General features: G+C 42.3%; 2 long non-coding RNA genes and 1 other non-coding gene across 3 annotated transcripts; 1 reads left to right on the top strand and 2 right to left on the bottom strand.

Annotated features, from left to right (window-relative positions):
• Positions 1-2,481: 2,481 nt before the first annotated feature.
• On the bottom strand, positions 2,482-8,007 carry LOC144295758 (uncharacterized). The gene is made up of 2 exons (XR_013362851.1): positions 4,899-8,007; positions 2,482-3,157 (listed from the first exon to the last, which is right to left on the bottom strand). It is a non-coding gene; the product is annotated as an uncharacterized LOC144295758 (long non-coding RNA).
• LOC144296657 (U6 spliceosomal RNA) lies at positions 5,437-5,542 on the top strand. Its single transcript, XR_013363671.1, has one exon. It is a non-coding gene; the product is annotated as a U6 spliceosomal RNA (small nuclear RNA).
• Positions 8,008-8,332: 325 nt separating the features above from the next.
• On the bottom strand, positions 8,333-12,027 carry LOC144295756 (uncharacterized). The gene is made up of 2 exons (XR_013362849.1): positions 10,929-12,027; positions 8,333-8,534 (listed from the first exon to the last, which is right to left on the bottom strand). It is a non-coding gene; the product is annotated as an uncharacterized LOC144295756 (long non-coding RNA).
• Between the last annotated feature and the right edge of the window lie 7,603 nt (positions 12,028-19,630).

Below are 19,630 nucleotides of genomic sequence, written 5' to 3'. Positions count from 1 at the left end.
TTTTAAATGCCACAGGAAAAATCAGGTAAAAAAACACTTCTTTTTTTGTGAAATGTAGCTGCTGTGTGAAAGACACATGGCACACAGGCTTCTTGGCTCAGGAACAAAAATATCCATCTCTCTATAACTCAAAACCAAAGGTAGAAAAACACCATGGAAGATTTTAAGAAAGGAAGCAGAGTGTTCTTTTTAGGCCTACGAGGCAAATCCTGTTCTTTTCTCGTGTCTCTGGGAAAGAAAATGTGGTCAACATAAAGATGTTTTATTGCTGATGCTTACATAAAGAGACCTCAGTGTTCAAATCTCAAAAACATGTCTTCAGATGCCAATTTCACCTCTCTGAAAATGAGCAGAACCGAGCTTTCCCTAGGGGAGGGTTAGTGGTGTAATTATAGGCATTGGGAGGGTGCCCAGGCTATGTCTTTCGTCCATTCTCAACTGTTGCTCCTTCCTTAAAACATACATATTCATGCCCCAGCGTGGTCTCTTGCCAGCGCTGACACACACATACTCTGTGCTGGAATGCCTTTCCCTATGAGTGGGCCACATGCACAAAATAGTTTTACAACACATGGCTGTCTGAATGGCCATCTTTCAAGCAGTATACACTCTGAACCATCTTCCACCACTTAATGGAGAAATTTAATCAGAAGTCAGGCTGGCTGGGATTCCAATGACAGAGAGGCAAAGGCTTTATTAAAGAGGAATTGTTTAATTCTTTTTTTTTAATTTCTTTTTTAAAAAGATTTTATTTATCTATTTGACAGAGAGAACGAGAGCACAAGTAGGGAGAGCCGCAGGCAGAGGGAGAAACAGACTCTCACCCTCAGGGGGGAGGAGTCTGATGTGGGAGTCAATCCCAGGACCTTGGGATCATGACCTGAGCCAAAGGCATACGCCAACTGAGCCACCCAGGCAGCCCTGTTTAATTCTTTTTTTTTAGATTTGTTTATTTATTTAGAGAGAGAGAGAGAGTCCCAAGCAGACTCTGCACCAAGCACAGAGCCCAACTCAGGGCTCTATCCCAGGACACGGAGATCAAGACCTGAGCTGAAAGTAAAAGTTGGGTGCCTTAACTGACTGAGCCACTGGCACCCCAAAGAATTGTTTAAAAGGAAACAAGTGTTCATTTTTTTCTTCATGGGAACACCAGACTACGCAAAAACCTGCTAAGGTGAGAAACTTGGATGTGGGCTTTCCCATAGTTAGGTCTGAAAAAGGTAAGATGCTACAAGCAGCTGGTCAACTGGCCTCTATAATGAACAAAAGACAGAGGCCAGCATCTCAGAATAGCATAGCATTCTGAAGGAAGTTGAGGGGTGCAGGGATGCATTCTGAAGTCATCCACTGAAGTTCAAGGATGTCCCTTTAGGCATGGAAATGTGCTTTGTAGTGGCTACCAAAAGTGGACGGAAAAGTCTTGAAAAAATGTTTGTTTTTCTGGTTGTCTGGCTGGTTGGTTTCTTGGTCTCTCCAAAGTAGCCACCAGCCCATCAAGTTTGGGAAACCCAACTTCAGAGCATAAATGCCTGTCTTCAGGTGAAGCTACTCTTCTCTTCCTATGGAAAGTTTGGAGAACCAGAAATTTAATTTGCTTATTCTTTCATTAATTTGTCCAACTAACTGTATTGAGTACCTACAATGTACCAAGCAAGCACTGTGCTTCGTGCAGGAGATACAAATGTAAAGGAGACCAAATCCTGTGTTCAGGAACCTCCAGCCCCACTCCACTGTGGGTTCTGCCTGTGTGGATTTAAGCTAATTTCGCCATCTGGATCACGTATCCTGAACACTGGAATCAGGGACAAGTGATTTCTCCAACTAATCAATAATTCTCACTAAAAAGGCCATGTCTAGGGGTGCCTGGGTAGCTAAGTCAGTTAAGCATCCAACTCTTAGCTCAGCTCAGGCCCTTTTTTTTTTTTAGCTCAGGTCTTGATCTCAGGGTCATAAGTCTAGGCCCCACATAGGGCTCCATGCTGGATGTGGAGCCTATCTAGATATAAGAAAGAGATTCCTGTGATCTGTTTCAAAGGCTTCATTTAAAAATACACTTGGAAAACAAAAGCCAAATAGTGGACGTTTTAATTCTAAAGTGAAGTGATGTGCACCCATATATCCTGGATATCGACAATAGGAGATCAGAAAAGGTGAGGTTAAAGGGATACTTGTTGGGGCCCCTTTGGTTCAATGATCTTAAATCATAATCCATCTTCTCAATATTTGAGAAGCTAACAAGGCTGTCACCCACAAGAGGCCAACGAGGCAAATCCAGCTGTAATGGCTTCACACAGACTCAGTGCAATTAGATAGACTTATTTTTTTAGAGGGAGAGAAATACCATACAGATGAGACTGAGCAGAGCCCGGATGTGGAGACAAAAGCCCAATGTTGGAATGACTCTTCTGGTACCAACTATGTGCTCCAGCAAGTCACCCTACCTCTTTGGGCCCCAGATTCCTCACTTGTAAGATGAAGACATTATGTTGGATGACATCTGATGGCTCTTCTTCTTTTTTTTCTTTTTTAATTAATTTTTGTTTAGATGACATAAAGTTCAACATTGGTTTCAGGAGTAGAGTTCAGTGGCTTGTCATTTACATATAATACCCGGTGCTCTTCCTAACAAGTGCCCTCTTTAATGCCCATCCCCCCTCCAGCTCATCCTCCACCCACCTGTCTCCATCTACCCTCAGTTTGTGCTCTATAGTTTTGGGTCTCTCATGATTTTTTTTTGTTGTTGTTGTTGTTATTTTTTTAAGATTTTATTTATTTATTCATGAAAGACACAGAGAGAGAGGCAGAGACACAGGCAGAGGGAGAAGCAGGCTCCATGCAGGGAGCCTGATGTGGGCCTCAATTCCAGGACTCCAGGATCACGTCCCAGGGCAAAGGCAGATGCTGTACCGCTAAGCTACGCAGGCATCCCTCATTATTTGTTTCTGAAGGCCCTTCTGATCCTAATGTTTTATTATTCTGTGATTAAGGTGGCACTGGGCAGCCTGTTTCACGATTTAAATTCATTGATTTGGTGTTTCCTCAATGGCCAGAGTTGCTTCACTGCTCTGATTAGAATAATTGTGGCAAGTCTTCTGGGTTAATAATTCACTGAAATAAATGAGCCATTTCACACCTCTGCTGGTGTTCTCCTTTCCAACTTGCAACAGGAAAACAAATAGCGAATGGCAATGAATTAATTCACAAGCAAAGATTATTTTTGGCAATTACAAAAGTTAGGCACTTCTCTGTTTATACATACCTGTTATATACATAAATCTGTGTGTACATTTATACATATGTACATACATGTTACCATTTGTCATTAATTGTGAATATCCCAAATAATAAAATTACAATAGCTAACATTGTGTTTATTGAGCACATATTATGTGCCAAGCACTGTTAAAGGCTTTATTTACATTATCAGTAACTTTTTAAAATGAATTTCTTCTACTTCCATCTTAACATCCACAATTGATTTCTCAAAATATGGAGGTTTATAAAGTTTACTGTAGACATCTTGTCTGGCAGGCATAACTGTTAGAATGTGGGAAATAATATTTCAAAAAAAGCACCCTCAATTTTTCTGATCTTTGGTTAAAGCCCTCTTTAGAAATGCATGCATTTGATCATGTTCATATTGAGGGGCAGGGGTTTTGTCTCCAAAAACTCTCCTGTTTTGGAGAGAGAGGGAAAATCTTAGAGTTTCTGGAAGATGGGAGACACGGCCATCTCTAGTGAGATAAAAAAAAAAATTAATAAGTCAATAAGGCTCAAGGAAATATTCCCTGGCAACAAGGATTATATTTGATAAGTCACTATGATATTTGAATCGCATATTCTGGAAACAGTTATAGAATACATTTTCACACAACCGAGACAATTCAGGTATACTTCTTTCAGTCTGGGCCTTGACAAATTCCATATGGTGTCCTGAAATGTCATAGGATCACTGATTTCCACATGCTTTGCTCATGTAACACTCCCGGTTGATAAACATAAAGTAGCAGAAGGGACATGGTTTATGTTATGATGACTAAAATTCTACATGTTTCCCCAAAATGTACAAATATAAAATATGCTGGGTTCTACTCATGTGCTTGCATATGGAAAACAAATAAAAACTGTTTACTTTGGCTACAACAAATGTCCTTTTCTTGCTTTGTGGCTTTTGATATTCTTTAGCCAAATCAAACATGCTGCTTCTCAAGATACCAGGATCTGTATTTAATACAATAATGAGTTTCTCGCTCCCAGCCTCCCTTCTCTCTCTCTTTTTTTATGACTCCATTGTTAAATAAGAAATGGATAATGTCAGCTTTCCCAATAGCACCAGTAGTATTTGTTGCTGTTTCATAAGTAATTTAGGAAAGCAACTAAAGCATAAAGAAGCTAAATTATTTATTACTGTATTCTCTACTGGATATCACTATAATCTTCAATATTAATGCCTTCCTTACAAGTGTAAGGTTGGAAAATTGAAGTCAGTGGGTTAAATTGATAAACTAAACAATTATGAAGTGTTTTCAGGTGCATAGTTGATTCTGCTTTTGTCATTAAATAGAAATAGTGCTTTGCTTAATGCGTGCATTATCTAAATATCTACCTAATATATGTTTATATATTCTTAACTGTTGTGATACCGTTTTTTAAGATTTTTATGTATGTATTCATGAGAGACACAGAGAGAGGCAGAGACATAGGCAGAGAGAGAAGCAGGCTCCCTTTGGGGAACCTGATGCCAGACTAGATCCCAGGACCCCAGGATCATGACCTCAGCTGAAGGTAAATGCTCAACCACTGAACCACCTGGGTGCCCCATGATACCTTCTTTAACTGATTCTCTTTGAAGGTCATAAGCAGCTCAATTCAGTTTCCTAAGTCAAGTGCAAACTTACCGATACCAATTCAGCGGCTAGTGTGGCCAGGATTAAGAAACCAGTTGTCGGGGGTCCCTGGGTGGCGCAGCGGTTTAGTGCCTGCCTTTGGCCCAGGGCGCGATCCTGGAGACCCAGGATCGAATCCCACGTCGGGCTCCCGGTGCATGGAGCCTGCTTCTCCCTCTGCCTGTGTCTCTGCCTCTCTCTCTCCCCCTGTGTGACTATCATAAATTAAAAAAAACAAAAGAAACCAGTTGTCAGAACCCACCCTTGCCAGAGCTGATGATTCAGTCGGTTTATGGGTTAACTCAGGAACCATGATCTGGAGATCCTAGAGTTAGTAGAGAAGTGTTTGATGGGGATGTTGTCTGCAAGTTTATGCATGGGGCAGCCAGAGCAAATCAAAAGAGACAATAATCCTGATGTGTTGCTCTTCAACCAAACACGGAAGAGTTTAGGCAGGGGTCATTAGGGAAATAAATGGCCAAAAAAAGCATAGGAACTCCTTGCCTGGCTCAGTTATGATCTGTGGAGTTCTACGTAAAATCTGCACAGAGGGCTCACTTTGGCAGCACATATACTAAAATCGGAATGATACACGGAAGATTAGCACGGCCCTGCACAAGGATGATATGCAAATTTGTAATGCGTTCCATGTTTTTTAGAGCTTACTTAAAAAAAAAATCTGCATGAAGCTCTGATCTCCTACCTGCTTGCCCAGAGAACAGTTGTTTTCAAGGGGCATGGAAATATCACAGGTTTTCAAGCTAAAGCTTGAAGTCATTTTCATAAATGAGCATCACCTCTTCCCAATTTTTCTGGAATTAGCTACACTACCACCATCCTCCAGATTCTGGGGAAGTTTTTTGGACCCCGTCCCTTACCGTCCATTTCAGCTGCCACACTCTGCCCCAGTCTCCTAACTTCAACACCAGTAGGACCCCCTGCCCGTGGTGTCCACCTTATCACTGTCCGTGGATCCCCTCCTGCTTGAGAATGCACAGTGGGCCTCTGCTTGCTTTAACAATTACATCCTCCTAATGACCCGTCACTGTCTCCAAAGGCTGAGCACCTGCTTCTTCTCTTCCTGAGCTAATCTATGTATCAGCCGCCTCTCTGCCTGGCTAATCCCGAGCCCAAACTTTACCTGTTGCTATTTGCCCCCCAGATTTACACCTCCTCCCCACCCCACCTGCGTCTTCAAGCCATGCCTGCTATTCCTTTCACATTTGAGAATATGTTGGTTATACACTTCTCCTCTTTGGGCCAGATCTGTGTTTAGGGCATGAGGTCTTGAGGGGCCCCTCAAATCCTGTTTTTGTGACTTCACACTGTGCAGGCGACTGACTGCTCTGTGAGGACCCTGTGAGCAGAGGAAGGCACACAACAATGAATGTTGGGTTGGTAGAGGCTGCTCTGGTGCTAAAGTGGTATTTGCTTTTCAGTATAGAACAACTTCAGTATTTTCCCTGCACACATTAAAAAAGAAAATGCTATATTGAAGCAAATGAGTATATCTGAAGTTTACATAGAGTGCTAATAGAAATGACTTTATTTTTTAAAAAGATTTATTATTTGTTTGTTTGTTTATTTAAGAGAGAGAGAGAGAGAGAGAGAGCACATGCACAGAGGGAGAGGGAGAAGCAGACTCCCTGGTAACCGGGAAACCCAATGCGGGGCTTCATCCCAGGACCCTGGGATCCTGACCTGAGCCAAAGGCAGATGCTTAACCGACTGAGCCACGCAGGTGCCCCAGGAATGACTTTTTAAATGGTGTTTGGAAATAAAATCTGAAAAGGCAAGAGAAAAATGAATGTGACAAGGAAGGGATATACATTTGCGATGGGAGATACCATGCTGCTTCTTCACACAGACACACACTAAGTGCTTTGGGGGAAGGATCAGAAAAGTCAAATTTGATAGCCCCCAAACAAGCACAGCTAACTCCAATAGGTTGATCCAAAGACAGCTCCCAACAGCCTGCTGGCCCTACCCCAATTAAAGTAACTTCCAGAAATGATTCTTCAAAACTGCATTATCTACACAGAGGATTCTTTACAAATAATCTATGTCAGGGTTTGATAATTTAGCCACGGGCCAGATCCAGCCCAGCTCTGGTTTTGGTAACTAGTATTTTCTTGGAACACAGCCCTATCTGTTCGTTTTTGTATTGTCTGTGGATGCTTTCCATTACCATGGCAGAGTTGAGTGGTTGTGACGGAGATTCTGTGACCCACAAAATTAAAAAAAGGCTTTTTAGGGGGAACATTTGCTGATCCTTCACCTACACGATCTAAGGATACAGTAATTTGTCTAGAAGTGCCATTAACTTGGAAATGTAGGGGCACCTGGGAGGCTCAGTGGTGGATTATCTGCCTTTGGCTCAGATTGTGATCCTGGGGTCCTGGGATCAAGTCCAGCATCGGGCTTCCCATGGGGAGCCTGCTTCTCCCTCTGCCTGTGCTCTGCCTCTCCCTCTGTATCGCTCATGAATAAATAAATAAATAAATAAATAAATAAATAAATAAATAAATAAATCTTTAAAAAAGTTTAGAAATGTAATATGGTTGGATATATATTTTCTGAAATGAGGGAGTGAGCTGAGCTAGGCCTCCCATGTGTGCTTCCCCCCGAGGGGCAGATGTAGGGCCTAAAATCTGGCTGGCTGGCTGGCTAAGGGAGTAGTAACCTCTGGTCACCAAGTATAGTAGCCAACTTGTTCTGGTTTTCCAGGGACTATCATGACTTTAAAACTGAGTTCCATGTTCTGGGAAATCAGTCCTGGGTAAACCAGGAGCATCAGTCACCCTGACATACAGGGTGGGGTCTGGAACAGACAGACTTGGTTCAAATGTATTTTTGTGACTTCACGCTGTGCAGTTTTGAGCAAGTTAACTAATCTCTCTGAACTTCAATAACCCTATCCATGAATTGGGACTGATACAATCTGAGGAGTTGTTATAAAGGTTAAAGGAGATTATGTACAGAAAGAGTCCAGCACATAATAAGCACTTACTAAATATTCATACCGTTCCTACCCCTTTGACCACTATGAATTTTTTTTATTCACTCTTTAGCCAAAATTCTCTTTTTCATAAAACTATCAGAAGGGAAATTTTATTTTATTTTTTTTTTAATTATGATAGTCACAGAGAGAGAGAGAGAGAGAGAGAGAGAGAGGTAGAGACACAGGCAGAGGGAGAAGCAGGCTCCATGCACTGGGAGCCCGATGTGGGATTCGATCCCGGGTCTCCAGGATTGCGCCCTGGGCCAAAGGCAGGCGCCAAACCGCTGCACCACCCAGGGATCCCTGGAAGGGAAATTTTAAAAGACTTTTCTTATGTCCTCCAATTTCTAGTGACATCATTCCTGTGCATCCTACAAATAAATGCTCTCACAGACAAATAACTTGTTCCACTGTGGGAGAAGTAGTCCATATACAACACATTGCCTGATTTTTAACTCCATTGTTTTCTATTTTCAATATAAATGCTTAGAGACAAGTGGTTGTTGAATTTGGTTTTGTCCAACTGTGGGTATATCCCAGAGCGGTTTGGTCTGCCCAGCTAGTTCCAGAGATCATGATGCCACAGGTTCACAGCCAGATGTAAAACTTCTAGGTTCAGGGACTTTTTCGAATGTAGCATTTGGTGCCTGTAACGGAAAATGTTGACAGGATGTTGATAGAAGCTGTGAATGCTACCTCACTCATGATTCATCTGATGGATCAGTATGACCAAAGCGCTAAGTGGATCAACACGCTCATTAATTTTTTAAAGAGGTTAATAATAGGCAGCAGTGTGCAAATCCAATAGCAACCTAGAAGCCTTCAAAAGCCCCCAGGACGAGATCAAAGGGATGAGACAACATTAATCTTATTCCAACTATCAGCATTTTGATTTAACATCCAGTTGGTTAGCAAATGTGCAGGATGGAATTAAATAATGTGTACTCCTGTAGTGATTTATATTCTAAATTACACTTAAAATCCTAGGTCATCCCCAACAAATCCAATTTTCTTTAGGCTATGGCTACGAGAGTTTGAAAAATCAAATTTTTATTAAATGAATTGGTTAAATCAATCCAGAGCTATCAGCATTTTTATTTAATATCCAGTTTCTTATCAATGTATAGAATGAAATTAAATAATGTGAACTTCTATGGTAATGTATCATCTAAAAGGTTCCAAACATCCACTCAATCATAGCTGGTTTCCAGAAAATTCAATTTACTTGAGGCTATGACCATATAATTATAATGAATCAAACTTTTTACTGAATTAATTGGTCAAATCAGTCAAAACCTATGAATTCAGTGAAAAAATAAGTCAGATTGATTGGCTGATTTGAATGGCTAATGCAGCAAAATGAGTCACATTATTAGCTCAGAAGACATGCCATTTTAATTTGATTTAAACTATACACATCTGTGTGCCTCTTTGAGCAGGACAACACCGAAAAGTGCTGGTTTCCAAAGTTGGCTGTACATTAGAGTCACCTGCAGGAGCTTCCAAACCTTCTAAAGCCCAGGCCACACCAAGATCAATTAAGTCAGAATCTTGGAGATGAGACACAGGCATTGGGCCTTTATAAGCAACCTAGGTGATTGGGAAGGCCTGACATCAGGTTCAAATAAATAGGAATGAAGCCACTACAATATGTTTGGCCTCAAGGTGAAGCCTAAGTTGGAGAAGGAGAAAAGAATGGGACTAGGCTGTAATATAAGAGTATTTACTATAAGTTAATAATTTATTATATCATTAGTTGTTATTATTTTAAAAAGTAATAGCTAACTATTTGTTGAGTTCTAAACAAGCACCAAGCGCCACGCCAAGGATTTTATGTGGATTTTTTTTTATGTGGGTTTTTTTGCTAAATTCTCACACATGCCAGTGAAAGCTTATGAAATCATTACAATTATTATGCCCATTTTACAAGTAGGGAAATTGAGGAAGAAGAGGTCAAATAGTTGTCCAAGGATACCTAACTAGCACGTGGCCACGTGAGGGCTGGTGCAAAGCAGTGTGTGGCTGTACTTGAATTGTTTTTTATTTTTTTTAAATTTTTTTTATTTTATTTATTTATGATAGGCACACAGTGAGAGAGAGAGGCAGAGACACAGGCAGAGGGAGAAGCAGGCTCCATGCACTGGGAGCCCGACGTGGGACTCGATCCCAGGTCTCCAGGATCACGCCCTGGGCCAAAGGCAGGCGCTAAACCGCTGCGCCACCCAGGGATCCCTGAATTGTTTTTTAAAAACCAGTCACTTAAAACTCTGTTTCTTTAGGTCTTTGGACTCACTATCTTATCTCTTTGGCAGGGCATTGGGTTGTTTCACTTTTCTTCGTTTCTGGATTCCAAGGCCTTTCCGAGCAGCACACAAAAGCAATTTCTGATGCCCCTGGGAGAGAGGTAGGCCTGGCTTTATGGTTATAACAGGCAGAAGAGTTAATATTCCACATTACGATCTCCTGCTCTCTCAGGGGAGTTTTGGGCATACTTAAAGCACTCTTAGGCAGCATGTGGAAACCTGAAACAAACCTCCCACCTGGAGGAAACAGGCATATTTGCTAAGTGTGTTTAAAATTTAATTGAAAAAGAGTACTTCCCATTCACAGCAAATCTTGTTATTTCATAAAATCTTCTGTGGCAACTTGTCAACCTGCATGGTTTGTTTAAAAAGTTATTTGGAGTTTATTTTTTTTATTTTTTGAGGTAGTTGCCCTAAGTAACATGTATTAAATACCAGCATCTAAAAGCTTAATATTTAGATGATAAACATCACTGTTTTTTGTTGCATAATGAAAAAACAAAAGGAAGAAAGAGATATGAGAATACAATATAATGTCACGGTCATTTGCAGCAGCAGTTTCCTGTGACAATTACGAGGCTGTACACGAATTTCTGAATTCTGTCTTCTTTCTCCTTTTCATATAAAGGCTGAGAGGAGCTAAAACTGCCCTGAGAAGCTCCCCCAGGACCAAGGCCGACCGTCAGAGCAGAATCTGGGCCAATCTCGGCGGTTGTGTTTTTTCTTCAACCCACTTACCTCAGGAGAGCAGGATTTTTGCTCGGGCACACCCAGCACAGCCGGCATCCGGGCGGAGGGAGGGAGGGCCCTGCCCCCACGAGGCTGGGTGCACAGCACCCCCACCTCCCCGGGGGCTCCTGCTACCTGCCAAGGCACCTGGGCCTCACAAGGGCCCCGGGAAGCAGCGGTCCACATCCTCATGGAAGGGGAGGTCCCGCGAGGGGCGAGCATCCGCCTCCCAGCTCAGTGATGGCCGGCGTGGCCTCCAGCTTCGGGCAGACGCACACACCCGAGCCGATGCGCACCAACCTTGGAGATGGGTCAAGGCCCTGGGAACCAACTACGCTCCGGTCCCTGGAGGCCTCCTCACCCACTTTCCCCCGGGCAGGCTGGCGGGGCTGCAGGACTGGGCCCGTCTCTGCTGTGTGGGGCAGGCCGAGGGGTCTGCTTTCAACTCCTTTCACGCTTCCTTCCTTAAAGACAGAGGTAGTTCCTGGGGCACCCGGGTGGTTCGGTCGTCGGGCGGCTGCCTCTGGGTCAGGTCATGACCCAGGGTCCTGGAATCGAGTCCCACACCGGGCTCCAGTCCCGAAGCCTGCCTCTCTTCCAGTGCCTCTCAGGAATAAATAAATACAATCTAAAAAAATAAAAAAGATTTCTCATGGTGCCTTATAAATAATACTTGGATCTTTGAGTTTAGGAAGATGGCCTGAGGAGAATGTGGATCTTGAAACTGGCGGGAAATCTTTTAAGGTGATAATGGAAAAAGACTGGCCGCGTCCTGAGGCAAGGCCCCGGCGCGAGAACAGAGGGTGCGGCTTGACCCCCGGTCCCTTCTCCTCAGTCGCGTCCTTCGCCTGGTACAAAAGCCTGAATCATCTGTGCTGAGCGACCCCTGAGTGTGTGTTGAAGAGAAACAGGAGACGTCTCGGGGCGCACGTTTCTTCTCTTCTTGGCCGGCCTTCCATCATCACGCGCGCCCCAATGAGAAAAGCAAAGGCGCGGTGTGCGCGGGCGGGCGGCCCGGCTGCCGCAGGGCTCGGCGGGGCTGCGCGGCGGCGGCGGCGGCGGCGGCGGCGGCGCTGGCTCCCCTCGGGGCGGCCTCCTCCCGCGCCGCGGCCCTGCCGCCTGCCCCCGGCTCCCGAGCGCCGGCCGCGGAGGCCCCTCCCAGAGGGCGTGAGTGACCGGCGCGCGCAGTGAGGGGGCGGCGGGGAGGGGGCTGCGAAGGTGGGCCGGGCCTTCCCGGACCGGGGAAGGGCCTGGGGCAGCTGGGAACCGGGCCCCGACCCCGCACCCCCGGGGTCCTCACCGCGCCGACCCGAGAACTACTAGCGGAGTCTGAAAATGAGTGAACTGACCTGACCCCCTGCTGTGGTCTCCCGAGAGCCCTTTCCAGACTCCAGGCAGCCCGCGCTATCATTCACCCGGAGCCCCCTTACCCTGTTTTATTATTTTCAGATGCCCTTAGCGGCATCAGAACTTCTCTTTCTTTCTTTCTTTTTTTAGATGTATTTACTTATTTATCCATGATAGATGTAGAGAGAGAAAGAGAGAGGCAGAGACACAGGAGGACGGAGAAGCAGGCTCCACACCAGGAGCCCGACGCGGGATTCGATCCGGGGACTCCAGGATCGCCCGGGGCCAGAGGCAGGCGCCAAACCGCTGAACCATCCAGGGATCCCCAGAACTTCTCTTTCTTATCTGTTTGCTTGTTCATCGTCTGTCTTGTCCACGGAACTGGAAGCTCATAGACGGTGGTGACGGAGGCACCTGGTCTGTTTCTTTCGTGCCAAACACAGTGCCTGGCTCCTTTGTAAATGAATGAACGGGACCCAAGGAGCCAGCTGCCTCCTAATCCACCAAGGAGTTGGATTTCTCAATTTCATATTGTAAGGAGGTGCTGTCAGAAACCTATGGAGAGCAACTAGATTTATTTGGCCATAAAAAAAATTCATTCTTTAGGGGCTTATATATTTTCCAACCCACACAATGGGATCTGACTAAATATGAGTGATCTTTTTTTTTTAAGATTTTATTTATTTATTCATGAGAGACACAGAGAGAAGGGAGAGACACAGGCAGAGGGAAGAGGGAGAAGCAGCCTCCATGCAGGGAGCCTGATGTGGGACTCGATCCTGGAACGCTGGGGTGTCACGCCCTGAGCTGAAGGCAGATGTTCAACCACTGAGCCACCCAGGCATTACAGTGACCTTTTTTTTTTTTTTTTTAAAGATTTTATTTATTTATTCATGAGAGACGCACAGAGAGAGGCAGAAACAGAAGCAGGCTCCCTCTGGGGAGCCTGATACAGGACTCGATCCCCTGACCCGGGATCATGACCTGAGCTGAAGACAGATGCTCAGCCACTGAGCCACCCAGACGTCCCAATATTAGTGATCTTTACAGTTTCTTTATGTGATGTGTGCCACTTGTTACTATTTAATATAATCTCACATCATTTTAAAAAGGTTAAATTCTAGGGAAACTAGAAAGTGACAATAATATATCAAAACTTTTTTTTAGAGTCTGTAAACAGATGCTTTATTGATGTATTTAGAAAATTGGAGCCATAAGGAGAGGGCTGCACCCCTCAGAACCCCTGGCAACCCACAGGCGGTAGAAAGTCCCATATGTACTTTTTTGGCATGTACATAATCATTGAGAGGAAGACTTTCTCCTAAAAATTGATGAAAATAAATTTGAGAAAGACTCAATTCAATTCAATTCAGCGAATTTGACTTAGTGACAGATCCGACATAGTCTGTTGTATTTAATAAGAATTCAGCCCATGAAGGAAGATTTAATGACATTCATAAAATTACCTTTATTCATTAATGGAAAAGAAGGAGTCTTAACACTAAAAGCAAATGTTCTCTAAACTTAAATATTTTACACTCAATGAGAAAATCCACTGAAAAGAGAAGGCTTGTCAAAAGTGACAGTTATATCTGATGATGATGTCTGCAATTTGGAGATACTGTGAAAATTATATATGTTGGACGTAATAGGGTCTGTTCTTTCCAAGATCTCGGAGTTCACTACCTATTCCTCTGTAATTATAATGAATCGTCCCCAGTTTTTGCTAGCCTCTTCCCAAACCCTTCCAGGCAACTACACGGTAGAGCATGTCACCTTGCTTCTAGAAGTGACTTGTGTCTTGTTCAGTAATAGAACCAACATGTTAAAAGTTTGTAGTTTGCTAGAGTAGAAAGCAGAATATATTCATGTAGATGCTCTTCTTTACGAGCACCTACCCAGCTGAGCCAGCAGCCAACAAGACAGGAACTGTGCCAGCCCTCCTGGAACTGACAGCCCTACTTCAAAATGTTACCACACCATCTGAACAACGTCTCAATCAACTAAGTAATTTGAATTGCATTTTGACTCCCTCCCTGCTTTTTATTTTTATTTTTTAAAGATTTTATTTATGTATTCATGAGAGACGCAGAGAGAGAGAGAGAGTCAGAGACATAGGCAGAGGGAGAAGCAGGCTCCATGCGGGGAACCAGAGGTGCAACTCCATCCTGGGACCCCGGGATCACAACCTGAGCCAAAGGCAGATGATCAGTTGCTGAGCCTCCCAGGCATCCCTTACCCTGCTTTTAAAATAAAACTGGAAAATAGAAATCTAGTGCACAAGGATTTGCCTATAGATAGTGATCCAACACCTCTGGATTTTGGGAGTCCAGAATTTGGAGTGGGGGTGGGGTGAGGGGAATATGGCTACCACATCTATTGACCCCACTGGAGAAGTCTGTGGGTCATAGAGTTGTCCGAGGTTCTCATCAGCTCCCTCATTGCCCATGAGCACCTGTTTCTTTGGAGATGTGTGTCAGGAGAGTAAGGATCTGGATGGATCAGCAGAACCAAACTGAGTGGAAAGGAGAGACAGGGTTCAGTCTCATCACAGAATTTACAGGTCAGGGGACATTCTTTCACACCATGGACTTTCTCAAGGAAAAGATATTTGAGTGTTTGCCCTGTTTTGATCATTTTTTGTTAGAAGTCATACTAGATCAGTTCAAGTTAGCAAGGGGACACCTCTACAGAGTAAAATCATGCATACATTGATGGTACAACATCATGTACTTAAAGCAGCCCTAATTTTGGTGAATAGAATTTTTAAATCCTTTTATAAAAAATTGGAAGACTTATTTGTACTGGGTGTGAGCTTAGATTGCAACTGTAATTTTGATCAGCTTTATTATGAGTGTATTTTGCTAATTTCTCTCTTAAAAATCTTCTTAAAAAAAAATCTTCTTCAGGCTTTCTCTTAACTCTCGAGTGGTGCCGGAAGGGTATTATTTTACATGTCTAGCTAAAATTGGGTCCTGGAAAAGAATCTAGAGTAGATGATGATGATGGTCATCTGACAATTTATGTTACTTACCTGCCTGCCTTCCTCCCTGGAATTAAGAGACCAGAAACTTTATAATAGAAATCCACATTTCTGAGCCCTCAAGAGGAAAAATAACAGTTTTAGGAATTTCTTTGTACTTCTGAAAACCGGTAGAAGCTACTCCTGGAAGTCTACTCCAGTGAAATCCCAACATGCTGCACCTAGCAGCAGGTTGCCTACCTCTAGAGAACATGATTCCAGATTTTCTTTCCCTGGAACATGGCTCCAAAGGGGCTGTTCCATCACAAAGGAAATGCTTTGCCTGGGTGCTCAGTAAGTCTTGTTCATCAAGGAAATGCTAACAGTTGTAGAAAACGTTCCCTGGAACAGGTCCTCCAGACCCAGTTACATGGGAGGTCCTGTTGGAGCTGAGGAAGTTACCCTGCATCTGTCATCATCCCTCCCGTGTGCTGTCCCCTAGCCTGCCAAAGCATGACTAGACCATCACCAAACTCCTACATCATATCACAGGCTCCTGGGCAAGTCCATGTAGTTATCACTTGCTTTACTCTTGTTTACGGGTTTAAATGAAAAGAAGAAAAGTCACATATTAAACTCTCACATGAGCGTTTATGCATTCTTTTTTTTCATCTTTTCATCCTATTTGATGGTGGAGGCATGAGAGCTAGTAAAGATATATTTTGAGATTTGTCTTTGTACCAGAAGTTTCTTAATACTTTTTCCCATTAAAAGAAGAGATATTTATAATAACACAAAACAGAAATGTTCTTATGATTTTAGTGAGGTTTTATTTTTAAAAAATTTTTTTAAAGATTTTATTTTTTCATGAGAGACACAGAGAAGAGAGGCAGAAACACAGGCAGAGGGAGAAGCAGGCTCCCTGTGGGAAGCCCGATGAGGGACTCAATCCTGGAACTCCTGAGCCAAAGGCAGATAGATGCTCAACCACTAGGTTGAGGTGCTCAAGCCACCCAGGCACCCCTTTAGTGAGGTTTTAAACAGTATTATTATTAACAACCTACTAAGACTGCCTGGTCTTAAAGGTGAGAAAAAATTAGATTTGGCTTAACAATGAAGACACAACAAAAAAATAACAGTAAACAAATTGTATCTCTCTTTTTTTCTAGTTAGTTGATCTTAACTGTAATTCTTTAAAAACCCTCAGGACCTTAATGTTTAATTAAAAAAAAAACTTTAAGTATTATACTTATAATAGAGCTATGGTACAATAACATATGTCTAATTTTAAAAAATAAAATCAATTTTATTTCTAATGGTCCATTTTAATTATCCATAGAAGCTCAGTGCATAAAAATTCATGACATAAAGTTTTGGAATGTTGATCTCTAAAGTTTAGGTTCTTAAAAGAAACACAAAAATTATACTTTACTTTTCAGATTTGGTCTGTATAGTAAAGTCCAATCCTCATCAATGTACGAAATGGATTCCTATGGGATTGACTAGAAAATGAGCTTTCTATAATTAATCCAATTTTGTGTTGACTTGTTGGTCACCATTCAGTAAGACACGTACTCTCCAGAAAAACTGTTGATCTATGTCTTGGTCTTAAATGAAATGTGAAAATACAGTTTGCCTTATTTAAGGAAAAGAATTCTGATACAAAGGATTAATTAATAAGTTTTGGAAATTATGTCAATTATGTGTAGGAACATACAATGAATACTATGAAATGAAAAGCAAGAAAGCTCTAGTGCTTTTGTAAAATTTTCAGTTTTTTCACGCATTCCAATTGATCTACACATTCTCTTTTTGCAGTCCTGCAATTACTTGAATATAAAAGCCCTTTCTGTTAATCTTCAACCTGAAAAGTAGTAAAATAACAGAAGTATAAAGGGGAATGGACATTTCAACCCAATGGCTCTTCAGGCTTTTCAAGCTTTTCATCTGCTGGCTTTTGAAGGTTTACCCCTTTCACAATTTCCCCCATTGCTGTAGGCTCGAACCTTTATAAAACCTTAGAAGCCATGACCCTACTCTGTATCCCTTATATGTAAAAATTGTCTGAATAGCCTTTTTAAGAAGTTATTACATTTGGGTGAAAACTTTCCAAAGGCAGCTTGGTTAAATCCCCTAAATTTGGCTCATGCTTTGATTCAGCAGTTTCATGTTGAGGAATATATTCATATCCCACAAAATAATCATGGGCACAAAGGTATGGGTATAACGTCATCTTAGCCTTATTCATGATGGTAAAAAATCAGAAATGACACAAATGTCAGAATATGGGATGTACTGGTCATTTATGGTATTTTACATCCATTCAGTGGGATACCGTGCAGCTATTAAAAATAATGCAGTGCAAAATAAGAATATACAATGACATAAACTTTTTTTAAAGAGAGACTATTAAGCAGAAAAAGTGTATAAATAGAATGTTTACAAACATATTGCCATTTTTGTAAAACAAAATATATACAATTTACCAAAAAATAACCCAATTTAAAAATGGGCAAGGGACTTGAATTAGTTTCCCAAAGAAGGTATACAAATGGCCAACAAGCAATGAAGAGATGCTCAGCATCATTAATAATTAGGGAAATGAGAACCAAAACCACAATGGTATCACTTCACACCTAGTAGGATGGCTGTTATTAAGAAAGAAGGAAAGAAAGAACAAACTAATCAACCAAACCAGCTCAGTAGCCAAACACAGAAGTGTTGATGAGGTTGTGGAGAAATTGGAACACTAATACATTACTCTAGGGAATGTAAAATGGTTCGGCTGCTGTGGAAGAGTTTGGTGATCCCTCTTAAGTTAAACATAGAATTACCATATGAGCTAGCAAGTCCACTCCTAGCTATATGCCCTAAAGAACTGAAAATAGGGATTCAAACAAATGTGTGTCCATGTATGTATGTTCATAGTAGCACTAGTCACGATAACTAAAAGGGGACAACAGGCCAAGTTGTCCATCACTGGATGAGTGAATAAATGAATTGTGATACATATAAATCAGGGAATATTATCCAGCTGGAATGGAATACTGATACATATTACAACGTGGACAAACATTGAAAACATTATGCTAAGTGACAAAAGCCAGACACAAAAGGCCATGTATGATTGAATTAATAAGAAATATCAAGAATAGGTAAATCCGTAGAGATGATGCAGATCAGTTTCTGCCAAAGGCTCTAGGGGAGGAGCAAATTAATAGGTATGAAACCTCCTTTCGGGGTGATGATGTTTGGAACTAGACTGAGGGGGTGGTCGCACAATATTGTGAATCTACTGTCACTGAATTGTTCATTTCAAAATGGCTAATATTATGTGATGTAAATCTCCCCTCAATTTGTAAAATTATATATAATAGATATTAAATTAAAACTACCTATATCATATATAAAAAGCTACAAGGGCACACAGTACTAGTCTAATAGGAGATTTTTATTTTCATGTTATCTTTCAGTGAAAGATAATTTCATTCATAATAAGGGTAAACAGTCTTTCAGAAGTTACCATAGTATGTAGTGTATTGCAATCCTTCCTTCTGTCTGTGTTTAAGTTCATGCTGCGATTCTAAGGACACATTAGCAGCACACATTCTTCTAATCCTTCCCAGCTCTTTAGAATCAGGTAGCTTATACGTTCCTGTGATTGGCAATATTTTTGTTTTGTTTGGAAGTGTTAAGTCCAAGAAAATAGAAGGTGAAGGGCCTGAGAAGAATCACACTGATAGAATGTGCTGGCTATGCTTGCATATCAACTGTAGCCATTGCAGGAGAACCCAGGCATGAAAGGAAGGAGTAAAGAGGAAGTCTTCCAACTCCTTCTCATGGTCCTAAAGGAAAAGGGAAGGAACTCACACTTTGCACCTACTGTGAACCTGGCGCTGCAAGATTTTTTTTAAAGATTTTATTTATTCATGAGAGACAGAGACAGAGAGAAGCAGAGACACAGGAAGAGGGAGAAGCAGGCAGGACTCGATCCCAGGTCTCCAGGATCAGGCCCTGGTCTGAAGACGGTGCTAAACTGCTGAGCCACCCAGGCTGCCCTGCAAGATTGTTTTGATGTTGCTTTTGGTCCTCCAGCAAGCCTCGGAATCTCTATGGACTTCTTTGCCACTTGTTTGCCAAAATGCACAGGGACTGCAAGAGCCCTTGGAGCCTTTTACCACTCATGTGCTATGAGCCTGCACTGGTGCTATACTTTATTCTATTGAAGGCCCCCAAAGCAATGGCATCTTTTGGTCCTCTTGTAAAAAAAGGGCTATCTTCTCTGGTCTGCCTCCCTGCTTCTCAGCCTGGGTGTGCCTAGCCTTTCACTATGCCCAAATCCCAGGAAGGCCTACTCCAGATGGCAGGGCAAGGCCTGAGTCTCCCTGAAGTTCGGGTTGGG

The sequence above is a fragment of the Canis aureus genome, chromosome 24 (assembly GCF_053574225.1).
Source record: "Canis aureus isolate CA01 chromosome 24, VMU_Caureus_v.1.0, whole genome shotgun sequence".
Taxonomy (NCBI): domain Eukaryota; kingdom Metazoa; phylum Chordata; class Mammalia; order Carnivora; family Canidae; genus Canis; species Canis aureus.
The sequence above is the reverse complement of the archived record's forward strand: the minus strand, read 5'-3'. Positions and strand labels throughout refer to the sequence as shown.